Source organism: Labrus bergylta, chromosome 21 (assembly GCF_963930695.1).
Source record: "Labrus bergylta chromosome 21, fLabBer1.1, whole genome shotgun sequence".
In the NCBI taxonomy this organism is placed as follows: domain Eukaryota; kingdom Metazoa; phylum Chordata; class Actinopteri; order Labriformes; family Labridae; genus Labrus; species Labrus bergylta.
The window spans coordinates 21,238,341-21,257,385 of record NC_089215.1 but is presented as its reverse complement, the minus strand read 5'-3'; positions in this window follow the sequence as shown (position 1 = coordinate 21,257,385).

The following is a 19,045-nucleotide window of genomic DNA, read 5'->3' as shown; positions in this document are numbered from 1 at the left end:
ATGTTCAGTTTTATGACATTTATTGTAATTTTGTTTTTAAAAAAGTACTGTTACCGAATAAATACTTGGAGAAACTGGTACATTGAAAAGGGACAGAGGATGTATGTGAGTGTGGGTGGGCTTGCATATAAATGTGTGTGAGGCGGTGTGTGAGGCGGTGTGTGTGTGTGTGTGTATGTGTGTGTTTGGGGGATTCAATCCAGAGAAAGCCCTCCATTTAGATATAGCCGCAGCCTGTCACTGAAGTTAATGTATGGCTGTCAGCTGCAGCAGGATGTGTGTATGTAGAGAGTTTGTGAGTTGTATATATGTGCATGTCCAGGTTTGTGTGTGTGTGTGTGTGTGTGTGCGTGTATGTGTGTGTATTCAGGTCGCTCAGAGTGGGAGTAAGCAGATCAGCGGTCTTCTCTCTCACCTCATTCATCGTTCATATGAGGATCTATGAGCTCTCCGTCCAGATCCAGCTTTCTATCTGTGTGTGTGTGTTTGTGTGTGTGTGTGTGTGTGTGTGTGTATGTGTATGTGTGTGTGTGTGTGTGTGTGTGTGTGTGTGTGTGTGCGTGTGTGTGTGTGTGTGTGTGTGTGTGTGTGTGTGTGTGTGTGTGTGTGTGTGTGTGTGTGTAAGATTGTGGATGTCCTTATAGTTAATGTGACTCATTGTTGTGCAACATATTCTGTGGTAACAGATGGTGAGTTCACAATCATGGATTCTTAGTGTGGAAATCATCTTCATGTGCTCTTAACATTACAACACCAACAAACCTCCACTGGTCTGTTCTCACTGTTTTCTCTAATTTCCCAAATTTTGTCTTGTTCCCCATTTCACTGGGAAAAAAAATCAGATGGTTTCTGCTTTCTTTTCTAGATTTTTATGATTGATCATTTGAAAATGTTGTGGCAATATTTCAGCTCAGCTACGGCTCCCCCATTCTAGACATTAATAGTAAATATAACAATATGCTGTCCTTCAAGAGCAACAGAATTATTATTTTATTTTTTCTTTCTTATGTGTTTTGTGTTTTGGATCCAACATGGAAAAAAATACCTTGCCAATTATCTTTGATTTAGTTTGTAGGCATTATCAGGAAATAATAGCTCCTGTAGACACGACTTTGAAAAAAGATAATTGCCTCTATAACTACTTTTCAAACCAGCTGCATCTGCTATGAAAGCCCCAATATTTACCTTTTTTCCTCTTCTAACTTGTCAATCACATTTACATGTTTTGTCTGGGAAAAAGATTTAACTTTTATACATTTCTATGGACTTCTATTCTCTCTTTGATTTATTTATTAGCTCAAAGGATATAGAACATTTCATTTGTTTCATTTGTTTTATTTGTTTAATGCTCAAAAGCAACATGCTTTTATGCAATCTCTTTGTAAAGGGCCAACTTTTTTTAATCTAAAAGATGCAATAAATAATTCCACTTAATGTGAACCTTTTCATTAAATCAAGTACTGCTTGAAAAATAAATCAAAATATGAGTCATTGCATTTCCATAGTATTATACACACAATTTGTATGCAGGAAATGGTTTTCGTGTATGTTCAATTTTATTTTATGTATGGTTTTTAACTTAGGTTATGAAGAAAAGACATGAAATAAAAAAAATGGAGGAGGCAAAAGAAGCCTAACAGTGATGAAGAAAATGGGCAAAGGAGGAGAAGGGAGGCAGTGAACGAGCAGGAGGTGAGTTGTGTTTTATACTTAATGCTCTCTCAGGGTCATCGGGGGTCAAACTCGCTCCATAAGCTCCTAGCTCTCAAGACTTAAACATTGAACTGCAGGAAAATCAACATGATGATTTTTACTCTCTTGCTATCTTGTCTCTCACACACACACTACACACACACTCAAGGTTGTAGATTACTCAGAGCACTTGCGGTGGTTATCGCTCATGCTGGTATTTGATATTTGGAATAGTGGAGGAGTGTCATCTGGCTCGAGGCGGACTTCTCCGTCGGTCAGGGGAGGTCAAACATCCTGTAAAGTCTTAGTGGACACAGCAACCGGAGACACGGTCCCCTCATCACTGTCGTGTGGGAATGTGTGTGTGTGATATTTATGATGTGATCGACATGCAGCCTGGAATTTATATGTGTGTATGCGTGTGTGTGTGTGTGCGTGCGTGTTTAAGGGGGAGTTTGCACCGGTTGTTTCATATAAATAAACTGTACATATCTGTTTCCTGCTGTCACTGGGTAGAGTGGACAAGCTTGGCAGTCACACACACACACACACACACACACACACACACACACACACACACACACACACACACACACACACAGAGCCTTGTATGTTCCTCTTGATGAGTTGTCAGCTGCACTGCGAGTCATTAAAAGACCTGTAATTGTACACCTGTCTGGTTGTAATATGTAAGATAAATTAATGTGAAACCTTAACAGTGAGATGGTGTCTGAGGGTTTATCTCCCCCATGCCGATTTGCCGATTTCACCACTTGAAATGTGAATTGATGCAACATTGGTGAAGACAGTCGGATTGTATTTCCTTACATTTCATCAGTTTTCTTGCAAACATATTCCACATTAAATGAATACTTCACCACAGCGTCCCTGTAACTTTCTACATTGACAGTAATAAGAACTAAATCAAATGTTGCTGTAAACAAGTATTGTAAGTCTGTATTCATAAAATAAGTCTGCTTTGATGATTAAAGAAAAAGTTGGACATTTTGGGGAAAGATAAAAATTTGCTTTTTTTTCAGATTGAGATGAAAAGATTATACCCTTTCTGTTTTTGCATCACAGAACACAGTCAGTGACTTCATTTCTATTATTTCTGATGAGGCTTGTTTAAAAAAAAAAAAACTGGCAGTCCATGCTGGATATCTGGATGACATCCCTGCATTTTTATTCCAAATTGAATCTAGGCTCTGAAAGACATTTATTTTTTGGCAAAAAGAGACAGAAAATTGTATGTAAAAGTCTTTTTTTTTTTAAGAAAAGAGAAACTGTGATTACAGAAGCATAATACTAATCTTACCTGATGAACTCCATGTGATAAGAAACATGGAAGGTCATCTGCAATGTAATTTATTTGCTTGATAGTCTATGCGCCTGCACACTAATTACAAAAAAAACAGACAATCTCTGCAATTATTACAAATCACAAGGGAAGCCATGTCCAATTTGAACAGGGCTAATGTCAAGACTGAGTTACCATGGCGATAAATGGCAGAATATTAATAAACAATTTGGGAAATAATTGGTTAACCATAGCAATCTCTGCACTTAAAGTAGCCTCAGTAGAGCCGTTTTTATCATCTTGAAAGCTCAGATTGAAAACAGAAAGACTGATTTATACAACAAAGACACACTGTGTATTAATATTTTTTTCTGTGTAAACCTCTCTGCCTATATAGTCCCTAAAGCTGAAGGCTGCTCCACTCAGTCTGTACGAGTGACGATTCATCAACTGACAGCAATCCTGAGAGATTAGCACGCCACGCTGAGTGAGCAGAGCTGAACACACACACACACACACACACACACACACACACACACACACACACAAACACACCAGGAATGTACAGCTCACAATCAATGGAACAGTTAAGCTTCATATATATCACACAGCACAGATCAAGACAGGCGGGGAAACCCTGCTCATATTTTGTTCTTTTGTTATCTGCATTGACTCAGCGAAGTGTGTGCATGCAGGTGTGTGCAAAAAAGGATGTTTGCATGAGAAAAAGAGGTACAGAATTGTGTGTGCGTTGTGTGAAATGTGTGTGTGTGTGTGTGTGTGTGTTGGGAAGTTGTGAGAGGAATTTACAGGTATGTTTTTACTGTTGTGAAAGCACCTGAAAGGTGTGTGAACAACAATGGCTACCGGTTTCAAACCTGTGTGTGTGTGTGTGTGTGTGTGTGTGTGTGTGTGTGTGTGTGTGTATGTGTGTGTGTGTGTGTGTGTGTGTGTGTGTGTGTGTGTGTGTGTGTGTGTGTGTGTGCGCGCCCCTGGCAGCTGTTTGCCCAGCCCAGAGTGGTCTTGGCAGTGTTTCTTTACTGTAACTGCACCCACATGTTGGCAAAGTCTGTCACAGCAAGGGCACGCTCCCCTGGTGCCAGGGGTTGGTGTGTGTGTGTGTGGTTGTTGTTGTGTGTGTGTGTGTGTGTGTGTGTGTGTGTGTGTGTGTGTGTGTGTGTGTGTGTGTGTGTGTGTGTGATTGTGTAGTGAGAGAGAGAGAGAGAGAGAGACTTAATGAGTGGGCCTGACCACAGACAAATTACTCTTCTCTCTGGGAGTTGCAAAAAATAAATATTACAAGCAAGAACTAGAGAGAAATAAGTTAAAACTAACTTTTTTTCACCATGTTAACCATTGTGTGAGTCAGTGAATGTGTGTGTGTGTGTGTGTGTGTGTGTGTGTGTGTGTGTGTGAACATGGATACGGTAGTACAGGCTCCTTTGTGCTATTCATGTCACGTCTCTGTTGGCTCAAAGAAAACTTTTTATCTCTAATCGTCTCTTCATCTTGCTCTGAGCGTTGTGTCTCAGTGTGTGTTTCCATGTGTGTCTGTTCAAATATGCATGCATGTATGTTTCCCACAGACACACATCAGAAGCCCTTGCTTCGTCCCCTATGTGTGTGTGTGTGTGTGTGTGTGTGTGTGTGTGTGTGTGTGTGTGTGTGTGTGTGTGCAGATGGCTCTTCACTCTTTCATCTCATCAAGCGTTCATCACTCCGTTCTTCATCAATCACACCATCCAGCAGATCACTCATCAACTGAGGGTCTTGCTTTTAAATGATAACATCTCTCAGTCTACACACACACACACACGCACACACACACACATATGACGTGGAATGTGGCCATAGCGAGTTTCGAAGGTATTCTTGCTAACACAGTTGGAGGCCTCAGGCATATAGCACCTACACATTATTCCCCCTCCTCAAAACACACTCACATCGTCCAGCTCACTGTTGGTCGCCTGCATACACACACACACACACACATGCACACACACATACACACAGTTTCCATGGTGACGAATAGGCAGCCATGCAGAATGAGTGCACAGTCCCTTGGGACGTCTCCTTTGTCCATCTCTCCATCGCTCCCCTTCAGCGATGACAAGACGTCTCCTCTCTGTCTCTCCTATCCCCTCAGCCTTCTCCTCATTACCCACAATGCATGTGTTTTATTTCATAAGCTAAAATTTCATCTGTCTCATCCACAGTGTTGCAGCACAGGCAGCCTTTGTCCACCCAACTCTTTCCTCCAGATTTGCCCACTGTATCGCTCTAAACTCTGTTTCAACAAACACAACTGAGACTTTAATCCCAGTTGAGCTGGCTCGTCCTGTAACCTCCGCCGGTGTTGCAATAAGTGCAGCTCTGAGTGGGTTTGAGTGGCAGCTCCTCGCTATGACAGAGTCAGAGTGGTATGGATGGATGGAGGGAGCAAAACAAATTGGTTTGTTCTGTCAGAGATTGTGAAAAGAGTCTCTGAAACACTCAGGGTGTGTTAATGCTGAGGACGATCTCTTCATTTCCTGTGAGTCACTACCAGGTGGCATGTTGAGGGGAAGGAAGTGTTTGCTGTCCACCAAAAACTACAAAGCCCCACGTAGTCCAGGTGATGACTGCTGCATGGGCATGAAGAGTTTTCAAGAGAATCTTATGAAAGTATGAACCCTTCACCAGACCTTATCAAGTCCAAGAAGGACAAACAGTAAAAACCTTTAGTCATTGTGTGTACTACCACCGGCTCCACCTGAGCATGAGATGCAAAAGGCTTTCAACTCCAAAATTCTTCCATCAGGGGAAACGTCCAATTTAACCCTGGACAAAGAAGACTGCAGTAGTTTCTACTTAAACTTAAATGGTGGTCACTCATTTTGAGGAAGGGATGAGTTATGGACAGGTTCCTCCTCATCAACTATTTCAACCATCTCAAAGAAGACTGCAGAGCTTTGGTAAGGTCTTCAGACATTCCATTTGTCCTGACTGTGCTATGAACTGGACAGCTCGCTGAGGTCAGTCAGCTGGTCAGGGCTCCCTGGGAAATGTGAGGCTTGCCAATGATACCACTATGTGTATAAAGTCTCCATCTCCATCAAACAGACCTTGAAGAGAAGAGTCAGGTAGGTCTTTACAGTAGTGCAAGCAGAGAGCTACTAGGAGATGGCTGGCGTTACCCAGAAGCCTCATTGTCCTCTTCAGAAACAATACAAATCTCAGATAACCATTTAAATGTAAGGAAGCGATGGTCAAGATTCATTAAACAGGACTGATGTTGATATATGGAGACACAAGTTAACCAAAGATTGATTCCAGCAGGATTGGCAGTGAAGACTGGAAGGAAGTGAAGGAAGTGAAGGGCTTGGGAAGCTAGGAAGAAGAATGATGACTGCAGCACTGGTGGGAGCAGGGAACACTGGAACACAGCTGTATGGGATGGGAGAAATGGGGAAGGAGAGGTAAAGGCTGCAGTAGAGGATGAACATTGTGTAGAGCTTTTGATTGATAAAGATAAGTGGCCAGTATGAGGTTGGAGAAAGCCATGGATCGGAGAGTCGCAAGGACTGATCTGTGACAGGAAGAGCGGCACTGTGTTCTACTGTCCTGAAACAGTCAATGAACAATGTCCTAACAAGCTCAGAAAACCTGATTCTTGAAGCTGCTCACTTTGCTCAGCAAGGAGGAGAATCAGCAGATAAATGGGGGCGGCTATTGGCCCACTTGGTAGAGTCGGTCTTCTCTCAACTGGAAGGTCAAGGGTTTGATCCCCAGCTCCTCCAGCAACATGTCAGATGTGTCCTTGGGCAGAATCAGAATAAGAATCAGAATCAGAATTACAGAAGTACATTTACACATAGAAGGAATTTGACTTGGTGTATTGGTGCTAAACAATTAACAAGAAAATAAAGCAGAACTAGCAACAACTTAAATAATACAGTATAAGAAGATATTACAATATTTAAAATAGAATTTAAAAATGTAAAATATAAAATATAAAAAATAAAGATAAAAAACACAAAATGTACAAAAGATGCAATGTAGGAGCTGTGCAGTGGACTATGAGAAAAAATCTTAGTGTGTGTAACAACTGACAGAGTGTATGTAAGGAAGATACATTTTTAAGTCCAGTGGGCGTTATTGATTTGACCTGGGATAAGAACAGATATCCTCCAAATGTTACCCAACTGGCTGTTTCCATCTCGCCTCTGTTTTCATTGCTGATTTGCTCATAAAAGGCCCAAAATTTCAAAATCACACATGTTGAAGTTTTGTGATGAAGAGGTTGTAAAAGAAATAAGACCACTAAGAGGTCAGAGTGCAGTGAAATGGAGAACTTGTGCAATAGATCACAGCAGAATGACGAGACCTCCAACCTGCTACCCTGGACCGATGGAAGGTGGAAGAGAAGATAGGGAAACAGATCCTGAAGATTTGATAGCTTACATTCCCATGAGTGAAGTGAAAGAGTAGAAGAGAAGTGCATGAAACACCCTCATGTGGGAATGTGCTGTCTGCCATTAATAGTGAAAAACAATTACAATACGGCCTGAACTCTTGCTCTGATCCTTACAAAGTTGCACACAGAATTTGCGGTAAGAGCCATTTGAGGCTATATGTGGTAACCAGCGTGAGGGTTTTAACAGACTACAGGGGACATGTGGAAAAAATGTGATTACAGATGGGAGATGTGGGATGTAATCAGGGGAAATGTTAAGAAAACATCATCTGCTTTTAAGCCTGTAATGCCCTACCACCGAGTGACTGTTCACCCACACCGCAGGATCCCTAATAAATAAGACTACAACTCCACACTTCACTTTTATTGTGCGTTACAGTGTGTATCTATGTGTGTGCAGTGTGTGTGTGTGTGTGTGACCCCCCCCCCCCCCCCCCCCCGTCCTTTGGCACGTGAAACATTTTGCTCTGCCGTTTTTACAAGCCGGGCGTTAAGCTGTCCATCAAATGCCGGGAAAATACCCTGGATCCCTCCCCCCCATGATACACACACACACAAATGCGCAGAAACACACACATCAATTCCCAACGGAAACCACAGTCGCAGTAGTCGCTCCTCTGCCAAGCTCTTAAACACGCTGAAGCTAACCACTCTGCTTCTTTAGGGCCTTCTCTTTTTACATCTCTCCCTCTCTGACTGTCCTCCCTTCCACCCGACATTCATCTCTCTCCCTAAATATCCTCTCTGCTTAGATACAGGTCACACACTGCCGAGTGGATGGCCCATGATATCAGCAGGCCTCATCTGGCCTCCCCACTTTAGATTGGCTGGTTGGGATATATATGCTTGTAAATGTAAAATACAGCTTGACATGGTGCAAGGCTCTCCATTACTGCTGCTTTATATATGGTCAAAAGAGAGAGTGCAAAGGTTGTGTGTGTGCTTCTTAGTGTGTGCATGTGTGTGTTTTATTACAGGTAAGGCCATAAATCAAGCTGAAATGATCTTTATTAAATATTGAATATTGTAGGAAGTATGAAGGTTACACCTGAATCATTGCCACAGAATAACTGTAAATTAAACTTAATGTGAAGGTGGTGTTGCATCCACGATTAACTGCTACAATGCTGCTTTGGTCATGTTGTTGTAAAGGAGTTACATCATTCCTGGGAGTAATAGATAGATAGATAGATAGATAGATAGATACTTTATTGATCCCAAGGGAAATTCAGAGCATCCAGTAGCAGGTAACAAAGACGTACATGACATGAAACATTTGTTACAAATTAAACCACAAAACCGACCCCCCCCCCCATACATAGATATTAACCTGAAAAAAAGATTTAAAGAATACCCCTAGATGAATCAACATTTTTTAGCAATGTTGAAAAAGAAGAACATTTTCAAAAAACAGACATTAAATAACAGTCAGTGCAAACATTAAAGGTGCGAAAATGATGGTGTGAAGTATAGAAAAAGTCAGAACAAAGTATGAGAGACATGCAAAAGTTTAGGTGCCAATCCACTTTGCAAAGGAGCCAGAGCAGAAAGAGAACAAGGAGCCAACCAGCTGCAGAAAATAACATTTGAAATGTTTTTGAGATTTTGTCATTTCATTGAGCCAAGAGCAAGAAGCATACAACACACTTTGCGTTGCCATGGACAACGTACATGTCCAAAACCCTACTAAATTGCGACCAACATAACAATTGTTTTGAGAGTTTAATAAAAAATGACGCAACTTCAACAGCATGCTTTTGGGTTCACCTATCTGTATCATACTGTTTGTATTGTGACTCAGATTGGAAGGTCAGTGTTTCATTTTTTTTCTGAAATTGGTTGATCAAAATGAACATGTTATATTGACCCTGAGTATATGGTATATATATATATAATATAATATATTGTTTATTTTCCAGCAGTAGTCTCAGAACAAAGATCAGTGCTGGTCTTAGCCTTCAAAAACTCATTGAAACCCCGGGTCTATCTATACATGTGTGTGCATCAGGGAGCGTATACCTGGGGAGACAACACTGCAGAGAACCTTTGACAAATAAAAGGTGGGAGACAAAGGGGAGAGCTAAAAGGAGGGAAAGGCATCACAGGGGCCGTGATGGAGAGAAAAACATCAATACTGTAGGCATTTAGAGGAAGTGAGAGAAAAGAAGGAGAGAAACACAAGAGCCATGGGAGAGAGAGGCAGGGAGCTCCACTGAGCGAGAGAGAGACAAGGAGGCTTGAGAATCAAGAGGGGAAGTCTAAATGAGATTAGAAGACAATGAGAGATGCGTTGAGAGAGACAGACAAAGGGAAGAGTGGAAGGCTTTTCCACAAACTGAGCAGGAGAACAAAAATCCAGCTCCATCAATGCCACAAACTCTGCTCAAGCAGACCTTCAGTTTTTCTTTCAGCATGGACGTAAAGATTTCTAGCCTCCATTAGTGTGAACGTACATGTCCTCGCCTTTGCTGTAGGACAAAGCAGCAAATACTGCTGCTCAGTATAAGAGGTTAGTAAATAAGTTGAAACACATGCTGTAAGGCAAAATATATCCAATTTAAAGGACAATATTTACCTCTTAAGCCTGACTCACTCTGTGCGATTTTTCCCCGATTGTATAAAAGTCAGGGTGGCATGTCAGCTCACACTGTACGACTGAACCGTTTACGACGCCCGACCAGACCTTGAGATTGATGTGCTCACACTGTACGACCCGATTGTCGGTCACGGCCGGAGAGCTCACACTGTACAAGTGAAATCGGGATGGAGCATTGACAATTGTTAATAAAGTTTCATTTGAAAAAAACAACAAAGGACAACGGTTGGTGAAAGAGAAGGAAGTGGAAGTTGTTGTACAATATAGAGAAGTTGATACAATCATAGATATATGGATACAAGTTTTAGAAAAGTGCTGCACTGATGATCTGTACAGAAAACAAACAAACAAAAAAAAAAACCCGGGTTGCATCCTGCCGCTGGTCGTCATGACTACAGTCCTCCCTTGTCTCTGGTGATTATATTGTAGTCACACACAACTTCTGCCGGACCCTTTCATGACGCAATCGTTAAGATTTTAAATTCTAAATATCAAACATGTTTGAAATAAATCGGGGCGTCCCCGACGATCACCGGGCAGATCAGGGACGTTAAGATTGGATCTTTGTACCGCTCACACTACAAGATAATCTGAACAGATAATCAGGTCCGAGCAGTCTGGAGTCGGAAGAGAGCCTGCGATTGTCGGGAAGGAAGAATCGGAGCTCAAATCGTCCCGATTATCCTGCAGTGTGAGCCAGGCTTAAGTTATTATTGTGAAATCAACATGGTGTTTGTTAGTCCATTGCTCAACAATGTCCAGCTAGTCTAGATGTGCTTCAAGTTTTGAAAAATATACGACACAGATGAATACATACAAATACCAGATTTTGGATACATGAGCAAAACTTCTTCATACAAACAATTATTTTCTGCTTGTTGTCGGATTTGTGAATGATAATAATTCTGATGAATGATAAAAAAACATCCTGAACATTAGCTACCACATCTTGTTTGATTTTAGTTGGAAATCAGAGAGAGAGAGTGGGGAATGACATGTGGGAAAGGAGCCACAGGTGGGATTTGAACCTGGGCCACCTGCTTGGAGGAGCAATGCCTACATGGAACACGTGCACTAACCACTGCGCCACCAGCGCCCCACAAGTAATTTGATTGATTTTTATTTGAAAAAAATAATGCTTGGTAATGACAAACACATCCATCAAAAATGAAATACTTCTACCTGTTTGATACGTTCCTATAAACCCTGAAAGAGCCAGAAAGTGGGCTATAATTTGGGGGTGGCTAAGTCTCTGAGGACGACACCATGATTGACTCGTGTTCGGTTGGTCTCGGAGATGTCATGCAGGCAATGTTTCATCTATTACAGCATCTTAAATGCTTTTGCCGTTTGTCAAAAGAAAACCCTCACCTGAGTAGAAGCCATGCAAGCCAACAAACTAAATGGCTACTGATTCAGAGTTGTGCTTTTATCATTTGAGGTCTGTAGGAGTTTATCTTTAAGTTACATCGGTTAATTGCTCTAAAATTGCATTAGAAATAAAATCATCAGTTAGTGTGCTAATCTTTTCTATAACACTCTTAAGAGATAAATTAATTTGTCTGCTGATTAACACACAAAGGGGTGTATGGGTAGTGTCAGCACCACAGGATAAAGTTTCAACATCTATTATATTTTTTAATAGTCAAACAAATGTATTTGCGCTATTTAGCATATTCTTTAATATGTCTTTACCTCCCAACAACAATCATTAAAAGGGTCATATTATGCTTTTTCTGGTTTTATATGCTCTTTAGTGTGTTTTCCAAGTGTCCTGTGCATGTTTAGGCACATCTATGTGCAAAACCTCAAAGTCCACGGAAACGCAGCTTCTCCTACGTCCTCCTGTTAGCTGCAGCATTAGCTGCATGTAACGCTCGGTTCTAGCCCCCCTCGATAAAAATTTGTCAGTGTGACGTCTTGTCAGTGTGAGATCACTGATCTAAGCCCATTGGCTCGTTGTGGCAAGCCCTGCAGCTCATGTTGTGTGCCCATTAACTTCTGTAGCACGCCCACGATATGCCGTAGCCTGCCGTAGCACAGTAGTGCTAAGGTGCTAATGTTTATGCTCCCCTCGGAGCCAAAGTGGCTGCATTCCCAATATGATAAAAGGGGCGGGACATTTCCGAGAACTGTGCTGAGCAACTGACCAATTATGGCAGAGCCGACAGGCCGACCAATCAGATCAGACTTGACACACGTGGGGACTCTGAACGTGGGCACTTCAGAGCCTTAGAGAGAGAGTCAGAAGCGAGCCGGTTAGTGATGTGAAAAGCATTTCTTTTCAGTGTACTGAATCAGTAGAATCATTCAGTAAAGTGATTCGTTCAAAAGATTTGTTCACCGAATCGTTCAGTACTTCTCTGCAGCTCTGTCTGTGAATCAGAATTTAGTTCTGCTCGCGAGCGTACTGAGAACAGCCGGTGGTGAATAATAAACCAATGAGCTGAGAATTTAGTTGGATAAAGCCACAGTTTGCAAACTGAAAGCTGCTAAAACAATCACGTTTATTTTCCCCGACCGTTCTGTTCAGTACGTTCAGTACAAGAAGAGAGTGACTCGGAGGTGGAGCTCCCATTCAGTTCGTTCAGTGAACGTTCAGTGAACGAACTGAACGGGAGCTCCGCTCTTCCTCTCAGTCAGTCAGTGATTCATGTCGGAGCTCCCGTTCAGTGAACGAACTGAACGAGAGCTCCGCCTCCGAGTCTCTCTCTTCCTCTCAGTTCGTTCAGTGAACGAAACACTGACTGAATGTGAACGAGCGAGACTGCGAGTCACCAGCCTCAGTCACACACACACTGTACTGACTGAAACACGATCGTTAGTGGATGTTAAAACAGTCAGCTGAGTGAAATTGAGTTGGATATAAAAGCCATTTGTAAACTGACAGCAGCTATAAAAAGCACATACATTTTCGCGACACCTAAATGTTAAATAATATATTTTCTACTTCCTCAATTTTGGAGACATGAGAGGGAGAAGTAGAGACGGGCTTTAGTGACACAGAGTTCCCGACCGACTCCGTCCTGTTGGTTCAGTCAGTACATATCACTGACATGAGAGGAGAGGGAGGGCGGGCTTTGAGCGACTCTTACAGTCTAGAGAGAGAGAGATGAGACGGGAGAGAGGAGAGCGCAACTGAAGTTGAGAAATGAACGACTCTTTTCAGTAAGTGATTCAGTTCAGTTCGTTCACCCAGATGATTTGTTCGTTTTGAACGAATCGTTCACAAACTACACATCACTAGTCAGAAGTGAGTCGGTGCATGGAGCGGCAGTACATGAAAACAGACACATTTTTGTATAACTTTAGCTATTGTGAACATACTTTAGGAGGTACATAGATTAAATATACAAACCCCAAAAAGGGCATAATATGGGCTCTTTAAGTCAGGGTCAATCAGGTGACTGCCTATGTGGCCTTTGCATTTAGCTGGCCCTGATTGTACTGACTTAATGGGGAGCCAACAATGGCATAATGTATAATTATGCATGATTAGATTATCCAAGTAGTATTGTAAAACTAATAACTTTACTTTGTTATGCTTTGTTTGCAACCCATTGTTGGACCCATTATGAACAGTTTATAAGTGCTTACTATTCACAAATGTGGTAGACGAACTCCATAAGACTTGAAAACATTCTGTGTAAAATGATATTGGTAGTTCAATATGCAACATCACCAAAAGCTAAACTTCTCAATTTAGACATGCAAGACTTGGAATAACCAAAATGATTTTTTATATGAGCTAACCTAGTTAGTTCAGTTTACATCCAAATAGAAATCCTCCTAAAGTCTGTAAAGGGCTTGCAGTAAATGTGTGTGTGTGTGTGTGTGTGTGTGTGTGTGTGTGTGTGTGTGTGTGTGTGTGTGTGTGTGTGTGTGTGTATGTGACAGGGTTCTGGTGGGGTCACGTCAACAGTCAGTCGGTGATATAATTGCACCTCATTAGTCGTGCAGATTGGGACCTTTCACTCCCTCTCCATTTTCCTCACTTCGGACGACTACATAGGACGGCTGCCACTCACAAGAAAGTCATTAACCAATCACAGCGTGGCATTTGTCACCAAGGGGAAAAATAATGATAATCGCAATCCTTAGGATCTCCCAGATAGCTTGTTTATTTCATTTAAAAGCCAAATCACGGCGCTCCAATGCAGCCAAGGCCACGGCGGCACTCAGAGAGCGTCAGAGAGCACTGAGCGGCTTGTCGCGTCTTCATTAACTGTGCAAGAGGGAACCAAAGACTCTGCACGTAATTAAAGCAACATCACAGCGCTAACATTTTCTTACTCGCCCCCTTAGACACACACACACACACACACACACACACACACACACACACACACACACACACACACACACACACACACACACACACACACACCCACACACACACAGATATGTAGTGAGTGACATAGACACAACAGCACACTGCTCATTACTCCTGCAGGTCTGGTCGCCATGGTTGAAGTGATGTGATGGGGGTTGTAGGAATACAAACACACACATATGCACGCACACAACTAGCCCCATAATACACACACACACGCACGCATACAACTAGCTTCACCTGCTATGGGGGATCAGGATGAGGGAAACCTCTGATTCACTGGCTTTTATCTCAGCCACTCTCTCTCTCTCTCTCTCTCACTCTCTCTCACTCACACACACATGCTGCAGAGTCACATCTTGATTAAGCGGCTTAGGTGGTCCCGGGGGTAATACACTCATCTCTGTCTGTCTCTCAGCCTCCCCCTCTCTGGCATGTTGTTATCTCCAGGGTCCAAATGTTTGGAGATATCTTCACACACACCTGATGGCAAACAGCCTCAGTCGTCTCCCCCCGGCCCGTCCTTCTTCTGACAGACTCCTGCAGCCTCGACTGGACCCGTAGCCTGCATACAAAGGGTCAGACTCAACATGCTATTTAGCACTGTTTGTCCAAAGGTAGAAATAGGAAGGTAAATGGGTTGGGGAGCTTTTTTTATTTCCAAAATCCTTCTGTGGAAAATTGGATTTTTGACCAACTGAGGGACTTCATTTGCATTTTGTGATAGTCACAGTATATTACATTTATTTAAATGATGCTGCAGTTACTGTTGAATTCCCTTTTTTTCTTTTCTATTATTTTCTTCTGGATGCCTTCTTATTTATTAAGGGTATGTTTAATGCTGAGATTAGCCTGGCCTAGCTCATTCATTCATATTTTGTAAGACCAGCAAACTTGCTTATTACGTCAAACTTTAAAGAAGAAGTTATCTTTTAGTGTTACATCTTGTGGATGTTGTGGAGTTAAGCTGAATGCAGCTTAATAGAGCGCCACAGGAACGAGTCCTAAAACCAGGAAGTCAGTTAGCATTGTAGCACCATGGGGTCTAACGTCTAAAAGTCAATGTGGATTTTGAATTGTTTGTGGTTAGACGCCTGAAATAAGGTCTGTGGTTAACACAAGCTTAAGAGATGTTGGTGTTTTGTTAGACCACATAAACTATGTTAGGTAATACCCACACTTGTGAATTTTGAAGTTTTTATGTGTCGTTGCTAACAAGTGGCTAAATGTGACTACAGTGGTTGTCGAGGACATTAAACGTCATCACGCCGGACACAGAGGCCGGGAACTCTCTCACTAGTCTGAGATGTCTCCTGTAGGTTTAATCTTTAGGTTAAGGTGAATATTATGTTAGTAAACTATTTATTAAGCTAGGTGGATTAGTTTATCAGAGATTGTCTGAAGCATAACGGTAGTGACGTCACAATCATCCGACCGTGGTGTAGTTAGCTTGTACCATAACGTTAGCTTTGTACTTCTGTCGGCTGCATTAACTCTTCAAACATCATAAAAATGGTGTTCATCTGTGAAGATTATCCTGCTGAACAAAACGCCTACGCTTCAGAAACATGTGTTTGACACAGAGCTTATTTTCTGCAATGATCCAAAATCCAATGAAAACATCCCATAGGCCAATTCTCATTAGACACTATGGAGATGCTACGTTGGCCTACAAAAATACGTCATATGGTTTGTTCTCTATGTTATTTTATTTAACCAGGAAAGATTAAACATTTCTTTTTCAAGAGTGTCCGGGCCAAGACGGGCAGCAGCACATTTTATTAAGTTCCACACAAACAATGAGCAGCCAGACATACAAATCCAAAAAAAAAAAACACCATCAGATAATAAAAGACACAAATAACAGATCTAAACAGCACATGCTCATTGAGATTATCCACAAGCACATCAGGGAGAACATCTTCAGCTAGATGTGTCCGTCTCCAGGTCATTTAACATCCTAAAGCACCCAACGAGAGCAGCTCGTTAAGTTTCTACTCCTTTTGTAATTTGTTCCAACCGGGAGCAGCAAACCTAAAAACCTTTTCCCCCGGTTTAGTTCTGATTTTTGGAACAGACAGTAAGAAAAGGTCCTGCGATCGAAGATTATAAAATTATAAAAAAGATTATAAATTCCTGTTCTCTTGGTCTACTTCAGATTTAGTCCAGATTTGTAGATATGAGTACGACAGTGTTTAAATCTGCGTAGGTCAAAGATCTGGACATTTGAATAAGATGAGGTTAAACAGGCTTATAGCAGCTGCAAGGAACTTCATTTTGGTGAAGCCTGTAGACAAAAACAGTCAACATGACATGTAAAGATCTTGATCTGGCTTGTTAGTGCATTTTGAGGAAGGAACCAAGATGGCACTTCTTTGGATACCATTTTTTTTAAACCACGTTGCATGAGCCAACATGTCTATCTGTTAACATTTATATAGCTGTAAAAATGTATAAAATATATTTTGCACAATTCATAGGCCTAATTTTGTCAACAGTGAACAAGTGATGTTTTTCCATAACATTCTTTTTTTTGATAAAGCTTAATTATCAATATTCAAGAGTTATAGCCTGACTTAATGACACTCAATTTATTTTACCGAGTAAACCCCCTCCCTCTCCAGCTGTTAACCCTGCCACCACGACGGGGAAAAAGAGACGGCCTTGGCCACTCTGGGAAGTTGTTTCTAGAGGAAATATAACAGAGTGTCGTCACAAAAGTTCAACTGACGGAGAACCAGCAGATTTTCTGAACTGGAGAAAATACTTTCTATGTCCTGAAAAGACAAACAGAGAACCAAATCAACTGAGACGCACATCATTATTTAAAATGGATTGCAGCGACACAGGATGGGGGGGGGGGGGGGGGAGTTTGGAGACAGGAGACAGGAGGAGGGGGGGGGGGGGGGGGGGCTGAGGGTTGAAGGAGGTGTGTCTGAAGAGAGCATTGTTTTGATCTGAAAACCTGCTCTGAAAGTTGTATAGTAAGCCTTTAAATATTCTACTCTTTAAGAATGAATGTTAACAAAATTAAATATAAACGAAGTTACCATTATTAAAATGATGTAAGTTAAGTTACAGGATGTTTGACTTTACTGTCAATTTTTACTTTGATAGTTTTCTGTTTTCACTTCTTTTGTTTAACTCATCTTAGTCTTTAGCCTCTTACAAGTTGTATAAAAAGGAAGAAGCATTAAATATCTCCTCCCGCTTCTTTTTTTGCCTGTGTGACAAACAGCTCAAATTAAAGAAAAAAAAAAAGACTCTTCACTCTTCCTTCCGTTAACTGCTGCTTCAGAAACGGGCCTGGTGACAGCCACGGTAAATTACAGTACAAGTTAATAATCTTCTTAATGGTCTAGCTTTCTTTAGTGACCATAAAGAGGTCAAAGTTCAAATTTAAAACCTTTCAAATCCTCATGTTTATTTTGAAATTACATTTTAAAGGAGGAAAGGGTTAGGGCGTTTTTCATCTCTGTCCCTGTTTTTTAAATATAGACTGAAAACAGAAGGTAAGATGTATTTGATTAAATGGGAGTAGCGGTATTTTGCATGCTATGTTTCTTCAGGGTAATTAAACGATTTTAATTCAAGCTGTGAGTAGAAAAAAGAACAGGTGTGCCTCACAAATAACTGCAAAAGCTTTGGGTACAGGTGGCTGAACCACCTAAAGACAAATCACCATAAAACTGTCAAGAGAGGTGTGATAACCTCACTTCTTTCATTACAATCAGGCCCACTTTTACTTTTCCTCCCTTATACCTACCAGAGACAACAACAAAAAGCTCGGTGAACATAAGTCATTGATAGATAAACACACCTGGGGAACATGAAAGAGTTTTACGTCAGTTCAGATATTAAAATAAGTAATTAATCAGCTAATTTACACACATGCATAAACAGACAGAACAGGTTCATTGTACACCTGACATTTAAGAGTGTTTGTAAAGGGAGACGTCGTTGCATGATTAGAGGTTTGTCAACTCGCCTCACACTTTTTTAAGAAGATCATCAAACGGCGGCTACCTTTGTTGTCCTCCTCTCTTGCTGCAGGTCATCCACAGGATTAGTGAGCCACATCCTCTTGTCTTCACCAGAGTGATGATGATGGTCCTCTGTGGTCAGTTTTAACATGAAAAACAAGGACAGTTTTGGGATATGACACCAATAAGATAATGTTAATTCTATAGCCAAAAATATATGATGTATATTAAACTTTGACAAAATGGAAAAATCCAGAAAGAAATCTGACCTTATTTCAAGCAAAAGCACCTTTTTGTATTAATTTACTTCCTGGTAACAAAATGTCAACGAGGAAGTGGTTCAATGTTAGCATAAGTTGTTGTCCTGTTTCCTTAAAATGGATTTTCACATTACATTTTTATTTCAGTTTCTACACGACTTAAGAGCCTGAAATATAGTAGGACAACATTTTACCATCATTTTAGCATTGCATCCTGAGAGTGATGTCACAGGAAACTGGCCTCCATCTGAATGTGATGAATAGAAGAACAAGCATTCTGCAACCATGGTCATGCAGAAACTACTAGAGGAAAAAGGAAAACAACAACTATGAGACAGGAAAGAGCAGGATAGTTTCTCTTTTCAGTCCACTTTTCAGGACAAATTCATTGCATCATATCTCGTTGTCTTAGCCTGTTCTTTGAG